The 14,277-nt window shown below is 41.1% G+C and overlaps 1 long non-coding RNA gene across 1 annotated transcript; it reads right to left on the bottom strand.

Annotated features, from left to right (window-relative positions):
• Positions 1-1,505: 1,505 nt before the first annotated feature.
• On the bottom strand, positions 1,506-12,455 carry LOC109252340 (uncharacterized). The gene is made up of 2 exons (XR_008420820.1): positions 12,324-12,455; positions 1,506-2,565 (listed from the first exon to the last, which is right to left on the bottom strand). It is a non-coding gene; the product is annotated as an uncharacterized LOC109252340 (long non-coding RNA).
• Positions 12,456-14,277: the final 1,822 nt, after the last annotated feature.

The raw sequence follows: 14,277 nt of genomic DNA, 5'->3' as shown, positions 1-14,277 counted from the left end.
GCCAGCACCCCACAACGGATTGGCCCCAAGTGTTGGGAAGTGTCACTACTGAGAAAGCTGGTCTAGGTGGTGGCGACGTTGCCAGGAGTGAGTCCAGGGGCCGTAACAGGGAGGCGGGAGCGAGGTGACGGGGTCAGCCACGAACGAGGGAGAGCCGCAGGAGGGAGAGGATAGCCAAGTGGGACCCCGTGCCCTGGAATGAATCTTTTGGTTTTGGTTTTGTTTTGGAGAGGAGGCGGACGCAGTTGGGGAGTGGCAGAGAGAGCAGGGAGTCACGTGAGGGGCGGGGCCTGAGAAGTCTGGGGGACAAGGCTGTGGTTAGAGCGGGGGGAGGATGTGTGGGGAGGCGGGAGATGTGCCGATGGCAGGTGTGACTGCCGGGGCCAGGAGCAAGGCTGGGAGAACGGAGGCGGGGCTTGTGAATAGAAAGCGATCATTCACATGAGGGTAAAGCGCAGTGCGATGGCTCTTTGGAATCTCAGAGGCCGAGGGAGGTTGGGGTCCGGGGCCGGCTGCCTGATGCCCTGAGTGACAGTGACCGAAGACCCCAGGGAGGTGGCCTCGCCCAGAAGGAGGTGCCGTCTCCACCAGGGTTGGTGTAAGGAAGAATGGGAATTTTTTCCCTCTGAGCCTGCTCTGAAAACACAGTGGCCTTTGAGATCATTTCTGTTAACACCAGGCTAATAAAAGTGCGGAGGAGGAGAGATCCTTAGTATTTTAAAGGCTTCCCATAACTATCTTCATGGTTCTCAGCAACTATTTATGACATGCCTTTGGATAAGACATTCTAGTGTGTAAATATATGTAATAGGGACTCTGGGAATTCTTGACCAACGAGAAAAGCACCGTGGTGCTGGGGCGGGGGGAGTGTTGATGGCAAACAGGTGTATTTCAAAACTTTTTGAAGCCCTGAAAATGCTAAAGTACCAAATATTTAGTGGCCTTCATGGCCATTAATATTCCTTAATTTTATTATGTCTTAAAGATATTACTGTGAAATATATATATATATATGAAGTATAAATGCCCATATATATGGGCATATATATATATAATGGGCATATATATATGAATATAAATGAAGATTAATAAATAATTAAAACATATGGGCATCCATCACCCCTACCATATTGCTTCCTTCCTTCCCCTCCTGTTTCTTTGACATTTATGGTAATTATTTCCTTGCTTCTCTGTATCATTTTGCCACCTATATGTGCATTCCCAAACCACATAGTATAAAAGGGTCTGTTTGGGACTTTATATTAATTCATTCACGTAGTCTCTATTCTTTTGTATCTTACTTCACCTGCCCAGCGTTATGTCAGTAAAGTTCATCCATATTGTTCCACGTCACTATAGTTTGTTTTTTATTTCATATGGTTAAATTTTTGCTTGCGTATCGTTTTCCCTTGTATGGACGGACCAAAATGTGTTTATCCATTCCCTCATTGATCTCTATATGTTGTTTTCAAGTTTTGGCCATTGCATAAAAACAGTGCAAAGAATGTTCTTTGACATAGGTCTTATTGTACATCTGCATGGGATTGTTTGGGGAGTAAACAAAGAGTGAAACTGCCTGACTGAAGAGCATGTCCATATTCAGCATTACAGGTTGATGGGATTGACAGTGTTCAGTGTGGGGGAGATGAGGAGTGTTTGTAATTTTCATCACTGCCAGTGGATGTCAGATATTTTCCTAAGTGATGTGACAGTTTTCACACCCACCTGTAATGTCAAACACACCTCCTACCCTCATGTTTCTAACGCCTCTAGGTTGGTCTGAATAACAGGCCAGCCCGACCCATCAGTCCCTCTTTCTGTATCTTGGTGTCACAGAAATGATGAAAATTACAAATGAAATGACATTCATTTGATGGAAATTACAAATGCTCCACTTTTCACCAACACTTAGTATTGTCAAGCTGGTGGGATGTAGTGGTATTTCATTGTGAGTGTTTCTTTTCCTTCTGTATCTTGAGAAATGATTACCATATTATTTTCATCAAGATACATAGCAGTGATAGCTGGTTTTCTTTTAAATATCAGAATTAAAATTAAGTATTTTTCTCTCATTCTAATTTTATATTGTCCTATAGAGAAAAAAAGAAAGACAGACACTCATAAAGCTTGGACACACTGGCATGATTAGCTAGGCTGTGAACATGGTCAGCTTCTTCCCAGGCTTGGGCTCTAGCTAAATGAAGCCAGGTTACAATATTTGTAGTAGAATAGTGCAGTAAAAAGGGGCTGACTAGTTCTAAACCAGGTAAGGAAAGGGAGAAAGAAAGGGACATTTTGTTTCAGGAATAGATTTCCTGAAGATTCCCAGTTTATCAGGTATTTTCCCCCCAAATGAATTTTAAGGGATAAAATTAACATGAGCTTCAAAATATCGTCCCTGGAGGTGGTTGTGGGGAGGGGGTGGCAGATTTTTAGAAATGCTCCAATACTTGTCGTTGGACTGCTCTGCTTGGCTTGGCTTCAGCATCTGAGAGAAAGTCTCTACCGGGGGTCCTGGCATGATCTGGTCCACTGGAATTCCTCAAGGTACTGTAAAACCTCCTGCTGGAAAAAGGAAAGGAAGAGAAACATCTCATGCTGGTTCAGGTTAGAGCTTGATAGTAAGAACTATTGAATTATTATAAGAATAGACTCAAAATCCACTATGTGGAAGTTGAAAGTTGTAGTAATGGCAGAATAGATTCGTCAGATCAACTATCCCATAGCTAATCAAAGAATCTGAACAACATCTATGTGTGTAGCAAGGGGCAAAGGAGTGTCACTGATAATAGGCATAACTGGAGGGGAGGCTGCCTTTTAAATACAGGCACTTGACTTGGTAAAAATTTTGAGTTCACATCTTTTTTGCCTAAGCTACTCCGTGGTACCACTCCTGTGGCTTTGCCCAGGAGAAACCTTGTAGTGTTTCTGGACTGAGGTGTTAGAATAGAGAATTTGGAGCTGATAGGTCATCTAGAAAGTTAGAGGGAAAATCCTGAAAGAGACAGTGCCCCAAATCTGCATATAAAATCCTCCCAAATAATGGGCTGACTGCTAAAGTATGTTTGTGTGTGGGAGTTCCCAGAAAATCTGGTGAAAAAGCAGCATCTGAAAGCCCATGTACTTAAACAGAGATTCTAGCTGTTACGTACTTCAGAGCAAGGAGTCTGAGCCGGCTGAATTAACTACTTTCTAAAATAAAAGTCATTCTCTAGATCAGTATGAAAGAATTTCGAGACTACAGTGTTTTACTCATAATGACTTGTATTTAATAGTAATACAAAAGCCAGATACACGAAGAAACAAGAAAATGTGACTCATAATCAAGAAAAAAGAAGCAGCAGCAACTAACCAACTCTCAATGAATCAGATGTTGCAATGAGCAGATCTATACTTTAAAGCACCTAATAAAGGTGTACTAGAACTTGAAGGAAAACAGATGCATAATAAATGAATACGTGGCAACTTTGGCAAAGAACTGTACATAAAAGTCATGGACTTAAATGTTCAATAAGGGAAATTAAAACTTCACAGAATCGACTTAACAAAAGAATGAAGGTGGCAGAAGAATCAGTGAACTTGAAAATAGATCAATAGAGGTGATCAATTCTGAAGAACAAAAAAGCATTGAAGAAAATGAACAGGGCTTCCAAAACCTGTGCAGAAATATCAAGTAGTCCAATGTATGTGTAATTACAGTCCCAAAACAGAGATGAGAAAAATAATGGAACAGAAGAAATCATGGTTAATAGTGTCTCAAATTGGATTAAAGATACGAAGTTACAAATCCAAGAAGCTCAAAGATCCTGAGAAGGGAAAGAAAAACACACCTAGGTATATGGTAGTCAAGTTACTGAAATAATAATATAAAATATTAAAAAGCAGTTAGAGAAAAATGGCATGTTCCATAAGGCAAAGGATCAGACAATTGACAGCAGATTTCTTACTAGAAACAATAGAGACCAGAAGACAATGGAATGACATTTTTAAAGTGATGCAGTAAGAAAGTATCAGCCTAGAATTCTATATCCATGAAACTAGTCTTCAACATTGAAGGCAAAAAGACATTCCAGGACTGTGCTGTCTAATTCAGTAGCCGTTGGTGGAAGCTGTTGCGCGCTTAAAATATGACTAGTTTGAATGGAGGCGTAAGTGTAAAATACACACCAAATTTGAAAGATTTAGTGTGAATAAAAAAAGGTAAACTATCTCAATAATAATTTTACTACATCTAATGCATGTTTTTTTTTAAAAAGTTTTTCTTTTCTAAGTTTTTAAATATTTGTTTTTGAGAGAGAAAGAGCATGAGCAGGGGAGGGACAAAGAGAGAGGAAAACACAGAATCCGAAGCATGCTCCAGGCTCTGAGCTGTCAGCACAGAGCCTGATGAGGGACTCAAACTCACGAACTGTGAGATCATGACTTGAGCTGAAGTCAGGAGCTCAATCTACCGGGCCACCCAGGCACCCCACATTAAATGCATGTTAAAATGACATTTTAGATATGTTGGGTTAAATAAAACATATTAACACAATTTTTAAAATGAATGTGAAAGGCATTTTAGATAAACAAGCACTAGGGTAATTCATATGGAGCTTTTACTCACATCTAATAAATGCCAAAGAAGTTCTTCAGATTTAAGAGAAGTGACAGGTGGGTATTGGATCCAGAAGATTTTGTGAACATCACTAGAAATGGTAAATGTGTGGGTAAACACTATATTGATAGTTTTCTTCTCTCAATTAAAAAAAATTTTTTTTTAACACTTGTGTTTGAGAGCCAGAGAGAGACAGAGCCTGAGCAGGGGAGGGGCAGAGAGAGAAAGACACGAACCCATGAACCGTGAGATCGTGACCTGAGCTGAAGTCGGACGTTTAACTGACTGAGCCACTCAGGTGCCCCTCTTCTTTCAATTTTTAAAGAAGACAAAAGAATTTTTAAAAGTACAAGTCATAAAACTATTCTATCATGTGTGTACCTATAATATCTATGAAAGCAATAGCACATGGGGGATGGTAGTATTATAGTAATATAGTATTGTATACTATAGATATAAGTAGATAGGATTGTATGTAGATTATAGTATTGTAAGTTCCCTATATTTTACATGAAGTGATACAATAGTAAATATAAATAAACCTCTAATAAATTATAGATGTACATTGTAATCTCTAGAGCAACCACTAAAAAAAATGTAAAGAATGTAGCCAAAAAGCCAATACAGGGATTAAAATAGAATGCCAAAAAATTTGATTAACTTAAAAGAAGTCAAGAAAGGAGAAACTGAGAAACCAAAAACAGATAAGACAGATAGAAAACAAATAGTACAATTGTAGACCTGAATTAAACTGTATTAATAATTGGTAGAAATATAAATGACTAAAACACCAATTAAAAGGCATAGATTGTCAGGCTTATAAATACAATCTATATACAATCAACGTGAAGCCATATCACGATGATGTAGTATTAACGCGATATTTGTAAGGCATAATTCTCACTGTTCTTACTCTAATCAGGGTCCCAAATTGAATAAAAATCACAGCAATCTCTAAAAAAAAAAAAAAAAGGTCAACTATATGTTGTCTTAAGAGATATACTTTATATATAGATAGGTAGATAGATAGATAAATCTCAAACAGTAATCATTAAAAATTGGAGTAGCTACAGTAATACTAGGAAAAATAGACTTTGAAACGAAGCATGTTACTAAAAGTAAAGAAGGACATTTTATAATAATAAAAGGCTACATCAGCAACACATAGTAATTAAAATGTATACAAAGCTAGAAACAGACTCAAAATTCATGCACCAAAAAATTAGAGAAAAGAGATAAATGCAGTGTCATAGTAAAACTCTGTTCTCAATAATCTGTAAAATCAACTAGACAAAATGTCAGTAAAGATATAGGATCCAAATAATAAATGAGTAAAATCGATACATTTATAAATCTATACATTTAAATTATAAATCTAAATTATAGGATCTAAATGACTTAATTGACATTTATGGAAACTCCACTCAACAGTGCAGAATCCATGCTATTTTCAAGCAGATATGGAAAGCTTATCATAGTAATTCACATGCTGAGCCATAAAACAACGGTTAATCAAGTTCAAGAGATTGAAATATTACAGAATCTGTCTTATGGCTACAATGGAATTGCATTTGAAATCAATAACAATAAAAGCTCTAGAAAAACACAAATATTTATGTTAAATGATGAACTTCAAAACCTGAAATGTCAATGAAGAAATCACAGTGGAAAAGAGAAATAATTCAAACGAATGAAATGAAAATACTACATATAAAATTTTATGGAACATAGTTGAAGCTGTGCTTAGAGGGAAATTTACAACTCCAAAATGTTTATTTTAGAAAGGAAGTGATTTAAATCAATGATCTAATTTCCCCCCTTGAGACACTAGAGAAAAAATGAGCATGTGAAACCACAGTAACTGTAAGGGAGAAAATGATTCAGGTAGGAGGAGAAATAAATGAAACAGGAAGGGACAAAAACAGTGGAGGACACAACACTCCCCAACGAGGCCTTTTGAAAATATTAATAAAATTAATAAATCCCTGGCAATAACAGTTCAGAAAAAGAAAGCATAAATTAATAATATCAGTGATGAAAGAGGGGGAGATCATTATAGATGCGACAGGCGTTAAAAGTATAATGAGGAAACATAAACAACTTTATGCCAATAAATTTAATACTGAATAATTCTGAATACTGAAATAACACTGAAAAACTGAAATAATACTGAAAACTAAAAATACAACTTATCAAAAGTGACGTAAGATAAAAGAAAAACTCTGACTAGGTTTATATCTAGGAAAGACCTTAAACTTTCTACCAGAATAATTTCCTGCAAAGAGAACTCTACGCCCAGATAGTTTCACTGGTGAATTCTTTCAAACACCTGAGGAAGAAACATCACCAATTCTACAGTATTCTTTTAGAAAATAGAGAAAGAAAATTTTCAACTAATTTTATGTGAGTATCATGATTGTGACACAAAACCTGACAAAAGGATCACAGAAAATTATGGACTACTACCTCTTAGGAGCAAGGGTGTTGAAATCTTTAACAAGATGCTAGAACACTGAATCCAACAATACATTAAAAGGATACATCATGGGGGCGCCTGGGTGGCTCAGTCGGTTGAGGGTCCGACTTCGGCTCAGGTCATGATCTCACAGTCCGTGAGTTGGAGCCCCGCGTCGGGCTCTGTGCTGACAGCTCAGAGCCTGGACAGCCTGCTTCGGATTCTGTGTCTCCCTCTCTCTCTGCCCCACCCCTGCTCATGCTCTGTCTCTCTCTGTCTCAAAAATAAATAAAAACATTAAAAAAAATTAAAAAAAGGATACATCATGACCAAATGAGCTTTATCCTATGAGTGTACAGTTGGTTTAGTGTTTGGAAATCCATATAATCCACGATACTTGTCAAATGAAGAAAAAATGATGTATTTATCTCAATAGATGCAGAAAAAGCATTTGATAAAAAACTAAAACCTATTCAAGATAAAAACTCTCAGGAAACTAGTAATGGAACTTCCTCAATCTGATGAAAGGCAGCTACAAAAACCTTCATGTAACATAATACTTAATGTTGAAAGACTGGATGCTTTCCCTATAAGACTGGGGGCAACTTAAGCTCTCATCACTTCCATTCAACATTGTACCGGTGGTCCTCCCAGCATAGGGGGATGAGAAAAAGAAATAAAAAGCATATGGATTATCAGTGAAGAAGTAAAACTGTCCTGTTCATGTACAGCCTGGCTGTTTACACAGAAAATTCTAAATTATTGACAATAACAACAGCTTATTAGGACACATGTGTGCATTCAACAAAGTCTTGGGATAAAAGGGTCAATATTCAAAACCACAATTGAATTGCTATATACTAGCAGTAAACAACTGGAAAAGAAAATAAAACAATCAGGTATAATAGTGTCAAAAGAGCATAAAATGCCTAGAAATGAAGTTAGCAAAAGACATGTGACATATATACACTGCAAACTACTAAACTTTGCTGAGAGAAAATAGAGATGCCTAAATAAATGAAGATACATCCATCACATTCATGCATGGTTGCAAGGCTCAGGATTGTTAAACTGTCATCTCTAATTTGATCTGTTTTCAACGCAATGCCAGTCGTAATCTCAGAATTTTAAAAATTAGTGGATTCTAACACTGATATGGAAGCACAAGGAATATAGACTAGAATATAGACTAGCCAAAGTAGAGTTGATGTCAAGACTTATTAGGAAGTACAGCAATCAAGCCGTGTGTTAGTGTAAGAAGATGTAGTTAGAACAATAAAATAGAGATTCTAGAGCCCACACGTATGGTCAGGTGGTTTTTATCCAAGGCAACTAAGAAGTTCAATGAGAAAAGTAAGTTTTTTCAACAGATATTACTGGAAAAACTTGGTGCCCATAAGGAAAAGAAAAGAAAGAAACTTGGCCAACCTCATAACATAAACAAAAATTAATTCAAGATGGATCATAGATGCAAAAGTAAAAACTAAAGCTAGCAAGTGTTTAAAAGGGAACATTGCAGAATATCTCTATGATATAGGAGGCAGGCAAACGTTTCTTTGACAGGACACATAAAATATAATATTCATAAGAGAAAAATTTGATTAGACCTAAGACGAAACAACCTTTTCTCTTCACGAAAAACACATTTAAGGAAAGAAAATAGGCAAACCTAGACTAGGAGAAAATATTTTCAAGACGTAAAGTTGACAAAGGATTTGTATCAAGGATGCAATTTCTAGACCCCATAATAAAAAAGAAACAACTTATTTTTAAAAATGGGTGATGGGGCTCCTGGGTGTCTCAGTCACTTAAGCATCTAACTTCCACTCAGGTCATGATCTCGTGGTCTGTGAGTTCAAGCCCCGAGTTGGGCTGTGTGCTGACATCTTGGAGCCTGGAGCCTACTTTGGATTTTGTGTCTCCCTTTCTCTCTGCCCCTCCCTGCTTGCACTCTGTCTCTCTCTCTCTCTCTCTCTCTCTCTCTCTCTCTCTCTCACTCTCAAAAATAAATAAACATTAAAAAAATTTCAAAAAATGGGTGAAAGACCTGAACAGTCACTTTGCCCAGGCAGGTGCGCACATGGCTGAGGGAGCACAGAAGAAGCGCTCAGCATCACAGCCATCAAAAACATGCACCCAAAACCACATTGGCCCACCACTCCGTGTCCATTAGAATGACCAAAATTTAACAGAAGAGGAGTGGCTGGGACTCTAGCACATTTCTGGTGGATCTGTAACGTGCTGCGGCCGCTCTGGAAAATGTCCTGCAGCTGCTTATGAAATTAAACGCATGCTTACCCTTTGATTCAGTAAACGCACTTTCTGCTTCCCGGAGTCACTGCTGGAGGTCTCTATGACAACTGGGGACCTTGCAGAGCCTCGTGGCAACCATTTGCAAAAGCAGATTTTTATCGGCTAGAAAGTGAAGGTGATAGGTCTGCATATATACCAAACTCGGACAGGCTTCAGGGAATTCTGTATCTGCACAAATCCCGGTTTTCGGAAGTGTTTAGGCGGTTTACACTTTTCATGATAACTTTCTGGGCTTTTGCTTGAGTTTGTGTGCACCCTGCCTCTGCAACCCAACGTTTCACCCGTGTTCTGCTCATCCCCAGTCGCCAAGTTCGGATTCCACTGCCTCCAGGAAGGCGTCCCTGGCCATCTGGTGAAAGAGCTAATAAATATGGCTAAACTATGGCGGTGCTCTAAAACGCACCTTAACGTGCAGCTCCCCTTGCTGCTCCTGTCCACCGCCACTCCCCGTCACCCCCCTCTCCCAGAGATACCCCTTCGCAGATGCCTGACGTTGTTACAGGGGTAGAAATAAAAGGACATTGATTTTCATCTGTTGATATCCCAAACAGGCTCTTTACGATGACAGAATCATCGTGAATTCCAGGCTTTGTCAAGGGAGGAAATCTTTTCTGAGGTCCTTTATCCCCATTAGGCCACTGAGTGTAGGTCCACGGAGCGGACCTCACGTGCCAGGTGGGGGAAGCCCAAGGCATAGGGCACAGGACGTGAGGAGCTGACTGCTTCTGACTGAATGGGCTGTGGACAGGAGGGAGCGGAAGAGGGGCGACAGAGTGGACAGAAAACCTTATCCCCTCTCTTGCCCCAACAGAGGCAAGGTTCCAGAGAGCACTGTGTGGAGGGAGAGTAAGGGGCATTCACCGCCCCCCTCCCACCGAGCTCTGGGAGGGGCTCTGCGTTTGTCTCGGTGAAGAGCCAAGGTGGCACCATAGCACAGTGTGGGGCTGGCCGGTGGGAGTGTGTGGGCCTGTGGCCATTCCCCTGGCTTTCCCGTGGTCTGCAGGGGGTGGAAAGGGTCGTCGTCCTGGGTCCTGCTGAAGGGATGCGGAACGGCTGGGTAGGTCAGTGTGTGGCCAGAGCCTTGGGACGAAGAAGACGGGTTTGAATGGGGATTTCGTAGCTGCTTCCAGCCCAGCCATCAGCGGTCCAGAGAACCCCTAGTGGTACCAGGACCCTTTCATTCTTGTTGCTGTCGGGTCGCAGAAACCTGAGACGTCTTAGAAATGTTGTGCCTTTACCCCAGAGAGATTAAAATGGAGGAGGCTGGTCTAACATGTTGAGTTATGTTAATCTGTGGCCCTCACCCACCCTGCTCTGACCATAGCACCAGGGTCCTTTGTGTCATTGTCCAGGAGGAAGGGCAGATCGTCCGGAGCAGAGCAGTGAGGGTCACGTCTCAGTGTCGGCCTTGCTGCAGCTAGTCTAACTTCCGCAGGATTCCGTCAACATCTGGCACATTCCTGTCATACTACGCTCAGCGCTCATCAGAGCGCTGCATTATTTCATGCATTTAATGAAATAATAATATCTTTAATGATGCCAACATGAATGTCTCTCTTCAGTGTCATTACATAACTGATTTATTTAAATATTTACAAGTTCCTGTTGCTCCAAACATATCTCTAAGACAAATGGTAGTTGTCATGTTAGATAATATTATTTTATTTTAATTTTAATTTTTTAAATATTTATTTTTGAGAGAGAGAGAGAGAGAGAGAGTGTGTGTGAATGGGCAAGGGGCAGAGAGAGGGGGAGATACAGAATCTGAAGCAGGGTCTAGACTCTGAGCTGTCTGCACAGAGCCCGATGGGGGTCTTGAACTCAAGAACCCTGAGATCATGATCTGAGCCGAAGTCAGTTGCTTAACTGACTGAGCTACCCAGGTGCCCCTTTTATTTTAATTTTTTAATGTTTATTTTTGAGAAAGAGACAGAGAGAGTGAGTGGGGGAGGGGCAGAGAGAGAGAGAATCCCAAGCAGGCTCCCCACTGTCAGCATGGAGCCTGATGTGGGGCCTGAACTCACAAGCCATGAGATCATGACCTGAGCTGAAATCAAGAGTTGGACGCTTAACTGACTGAGCCACCCTGGCGCCCCTAGATAACGTTATTTTAAGTGGAGAGGCATTTTCGTGAAATATTTTGTAATTTTTTTTTAACATTTATTTATTTTTGAGACAGAGACAAAGCATGAACGGGGGGAGGGTCAGAGAGAGAGGGAGACACAGAATCCGAAGCAGGCTCCAGGCTCTGAGCTGTCAGCACAGAGCCTGACGCGGGGCTCAAACTCGCGGACCACGAGATCATGACCTGAGCCGAAGTCGGACGCTTAACCAACTGAGCCACCCAGTCCCCCTGAAATATTTCGTGTGTAAGTCTGCTGTGTGTAAAGTAGATGATAATATCGAAGAAATGACCGTCCTTGTTTCGAAAGCCATCTCAGAGAAGTGTTTCTCTAATCCAGCAAGCGTGAGTGGGACTCTTTCAAAGATTCTGGGTACAGTTGAAAGACACCTAGTACACTCCTATGTCTTTCTTGATTGCCCCCCTGCCTTGCCTCACACGAGTGGAGAATAGGTGTGTGGCACCCAGACAGGGCAGCCCTGCTCCCCGACCAAGGCATCTCACCACCATGGTCAAGAGTGCGGATCCACACGCACCGCCACGCAGCCGGAAGCCTGAAGGGCGGGTGTGCATCTGGGTGCCCCCTTGTCCTGGCTCACAGACCAAGCAGTCCTGAGGGATACGACCAGGGACCGGCAACCCACGTCTTCCCGTGCATGAAGCAGTTGAAACGTACCCAGCTGCCCCTTTTAAGTTACAGAACCTCAGAAAAGGACGTAACATTTTTGAAACTGGTTCCCCGGACTGAGAATCGTCCCTGTAAACATGTATTTGCAGCTGTGCCCCAAGGACGATAGATTTATCGCGTAAACCGGGGATCGGTAAACACCGTGTACCTTATGAAGAGCCGAACAAGTCCTTGCTCATCACGGCGCTTAATTGCAGTGGTTCTATCAAAGCCACACCAACTGAGTCAGCAACCACAAGTGAGGCTCTGTGCTTTACGGAGGTGCTCCTGTCCTCATTTCTCCACCTGTTAAAATGAAAGATTCTTGGAATATCTAGTATGTAAAGCTTGTTTATGATGCAAATATTCAGATGCCCTTTCATCTCTGAACGGCTTTGATGTCGTGATACGGAAGCGTTTAGCGCCACTCCTCGCAGACACGCACCCAAGATGTTATCTCGTTCACAGACCTGTGTGCACAGTGTAAGTACGTGGGAGCCAATTATGGGATACTTGTGCGTTCAGTACTTTTGATGAGGAATCTGGCCGCTTCGAAATTAGTAGAAGGATGAGAGGAGTTTGTTCATTTGTTTTTCTTTAAGGTTTTGGAATTTTATCTGGAGCATCAGCGTAAGGGAGGCTGAGATGGGAGAATGACGCAGAATCTCAGGGTTCATTCAGTGCCTCTCGAGCTACGTGGGACACACCTCCTCAAATATTCCTCCACGAGATCCAGTCATCCTTGCCCACAGAAATGTCAATTTCCTCTCCCGTTTAGAGAAGACAAATCTTTCTCTCTTTTAAAAAAAAAATTTTTTTAACGTTTATTCATTTTGAGAGACAAAGAGAGCGTGAGCAGGGGAGGGGCAGAGAGAGAGGGAGACACAGAATCCGAAGCAGGCTCCAGGCTCCGAACTATCAGCACAGAGCCTGACGCGGGGCTCGAACCCACGAACCGTGAGATCATGACCTGACCCGAAGTCAGATACTCAGTCAACGGAGCCACCCAGGCGCCCCAACTCTTTCTCATTTTAATACATGTTTAATTAAGAAGCTCGGTGTTTCTGTCTACCACAGTCCCAGCTTTTAACCCAACTGCGTTAGAGGCTCCCCAGATTTCGAAAGTGTGTCTGCCTGGGCCCCCGCCCCAGAACATTTAAACAAAAACAAATCTCAGGCACGGCCTGGGTGTGGCTTTTTAAAGGACTCCTGGGTCATCCTAACGTGCGACCAGAGGTGCAAACCACAGATCTACTGAACCATGCAATGTTTCGTGTCCTTTTATTCATTTAAGAGCATTTTGTTATTCAAATGCCTCTGCGTGCACGTGCACAAAGAAACCTACGTTTCCCAAGCTAAAAAACCAGAAACAATAGTTGATACATTCGTCTTTTGTTTGTTAGATAATCTTTGAATGAATAAATGTAAAGTTGAATAAAGACTGTATAAACATGCCAACATTTAATTTTAGCCACTTTAATTCCTGCTGAAATGGCTGCTAATGTGTGTGCCCAAAATAGAATTTTAAAGAGAGAATATTGACTGATTAATTCCTGTAAAGAGAGACAAAATTCTGGGGAGTGAGGAAATTCCTCACATTCAAGCTCCCTGGAAATTTTCTCTCCAACTTTCTTCTCATTCATTTTAAAACCTAGAAACAGTATTCTTTGATCACCCTTTGTCCAGAAGTAAAACAGCCAGGGAGTTCACGTAAGGCAGTAAGTCTCAGTGCCAAAAAATAGTGCTCGCCCTAGAACATTAGACTGGAGCTCTACGGATAGATTGGGAGTCAGGGAAGATTTAATCCTCCCTTTTAAATGCTCTGTATTTATGGGGCTACAGATTTTCTCTCCAAACTGACGCCCTGCGTGCACGGCACAAGGTCTAAGATGAGGCTCTCCATCATTCTCGAGTGATGCAACTCCATCATGTTTGGTACGATTTTTAGCGCTAAGTATGTATTATGAGATTCTCATTTTGTAAAAGCTGGGCTTCTGCATATATATGTTCTTTTTTACTGACCCGAATGTTTAATTAATTAGAACACCCCATCTTAACATCATCCTGCATAATGAGAGTTTACGGTACAGCTATTTTTGGTAGCCTGAATGAGTGGAAAGCTA

Source organism: Panthera pardus, unplaced genomic scaffold (assembly GCF_024362965.1).
Source record: "Panthera pardus isolate Hobbes unplaced genomic scaffold, ASM2436296v1 HiC_scaffold_9, whole genome shotgun sequence".
In the NCBI taxonomy this organism is placed as follows: Eukaryota; Metazoa; Chordata; class Mammalia; order Carnivora; family Felidae; genus Panthera; species Panthera pardus.
This window is presented reverse-complemented; position numbering and strand designations above follow the sequence as displayed.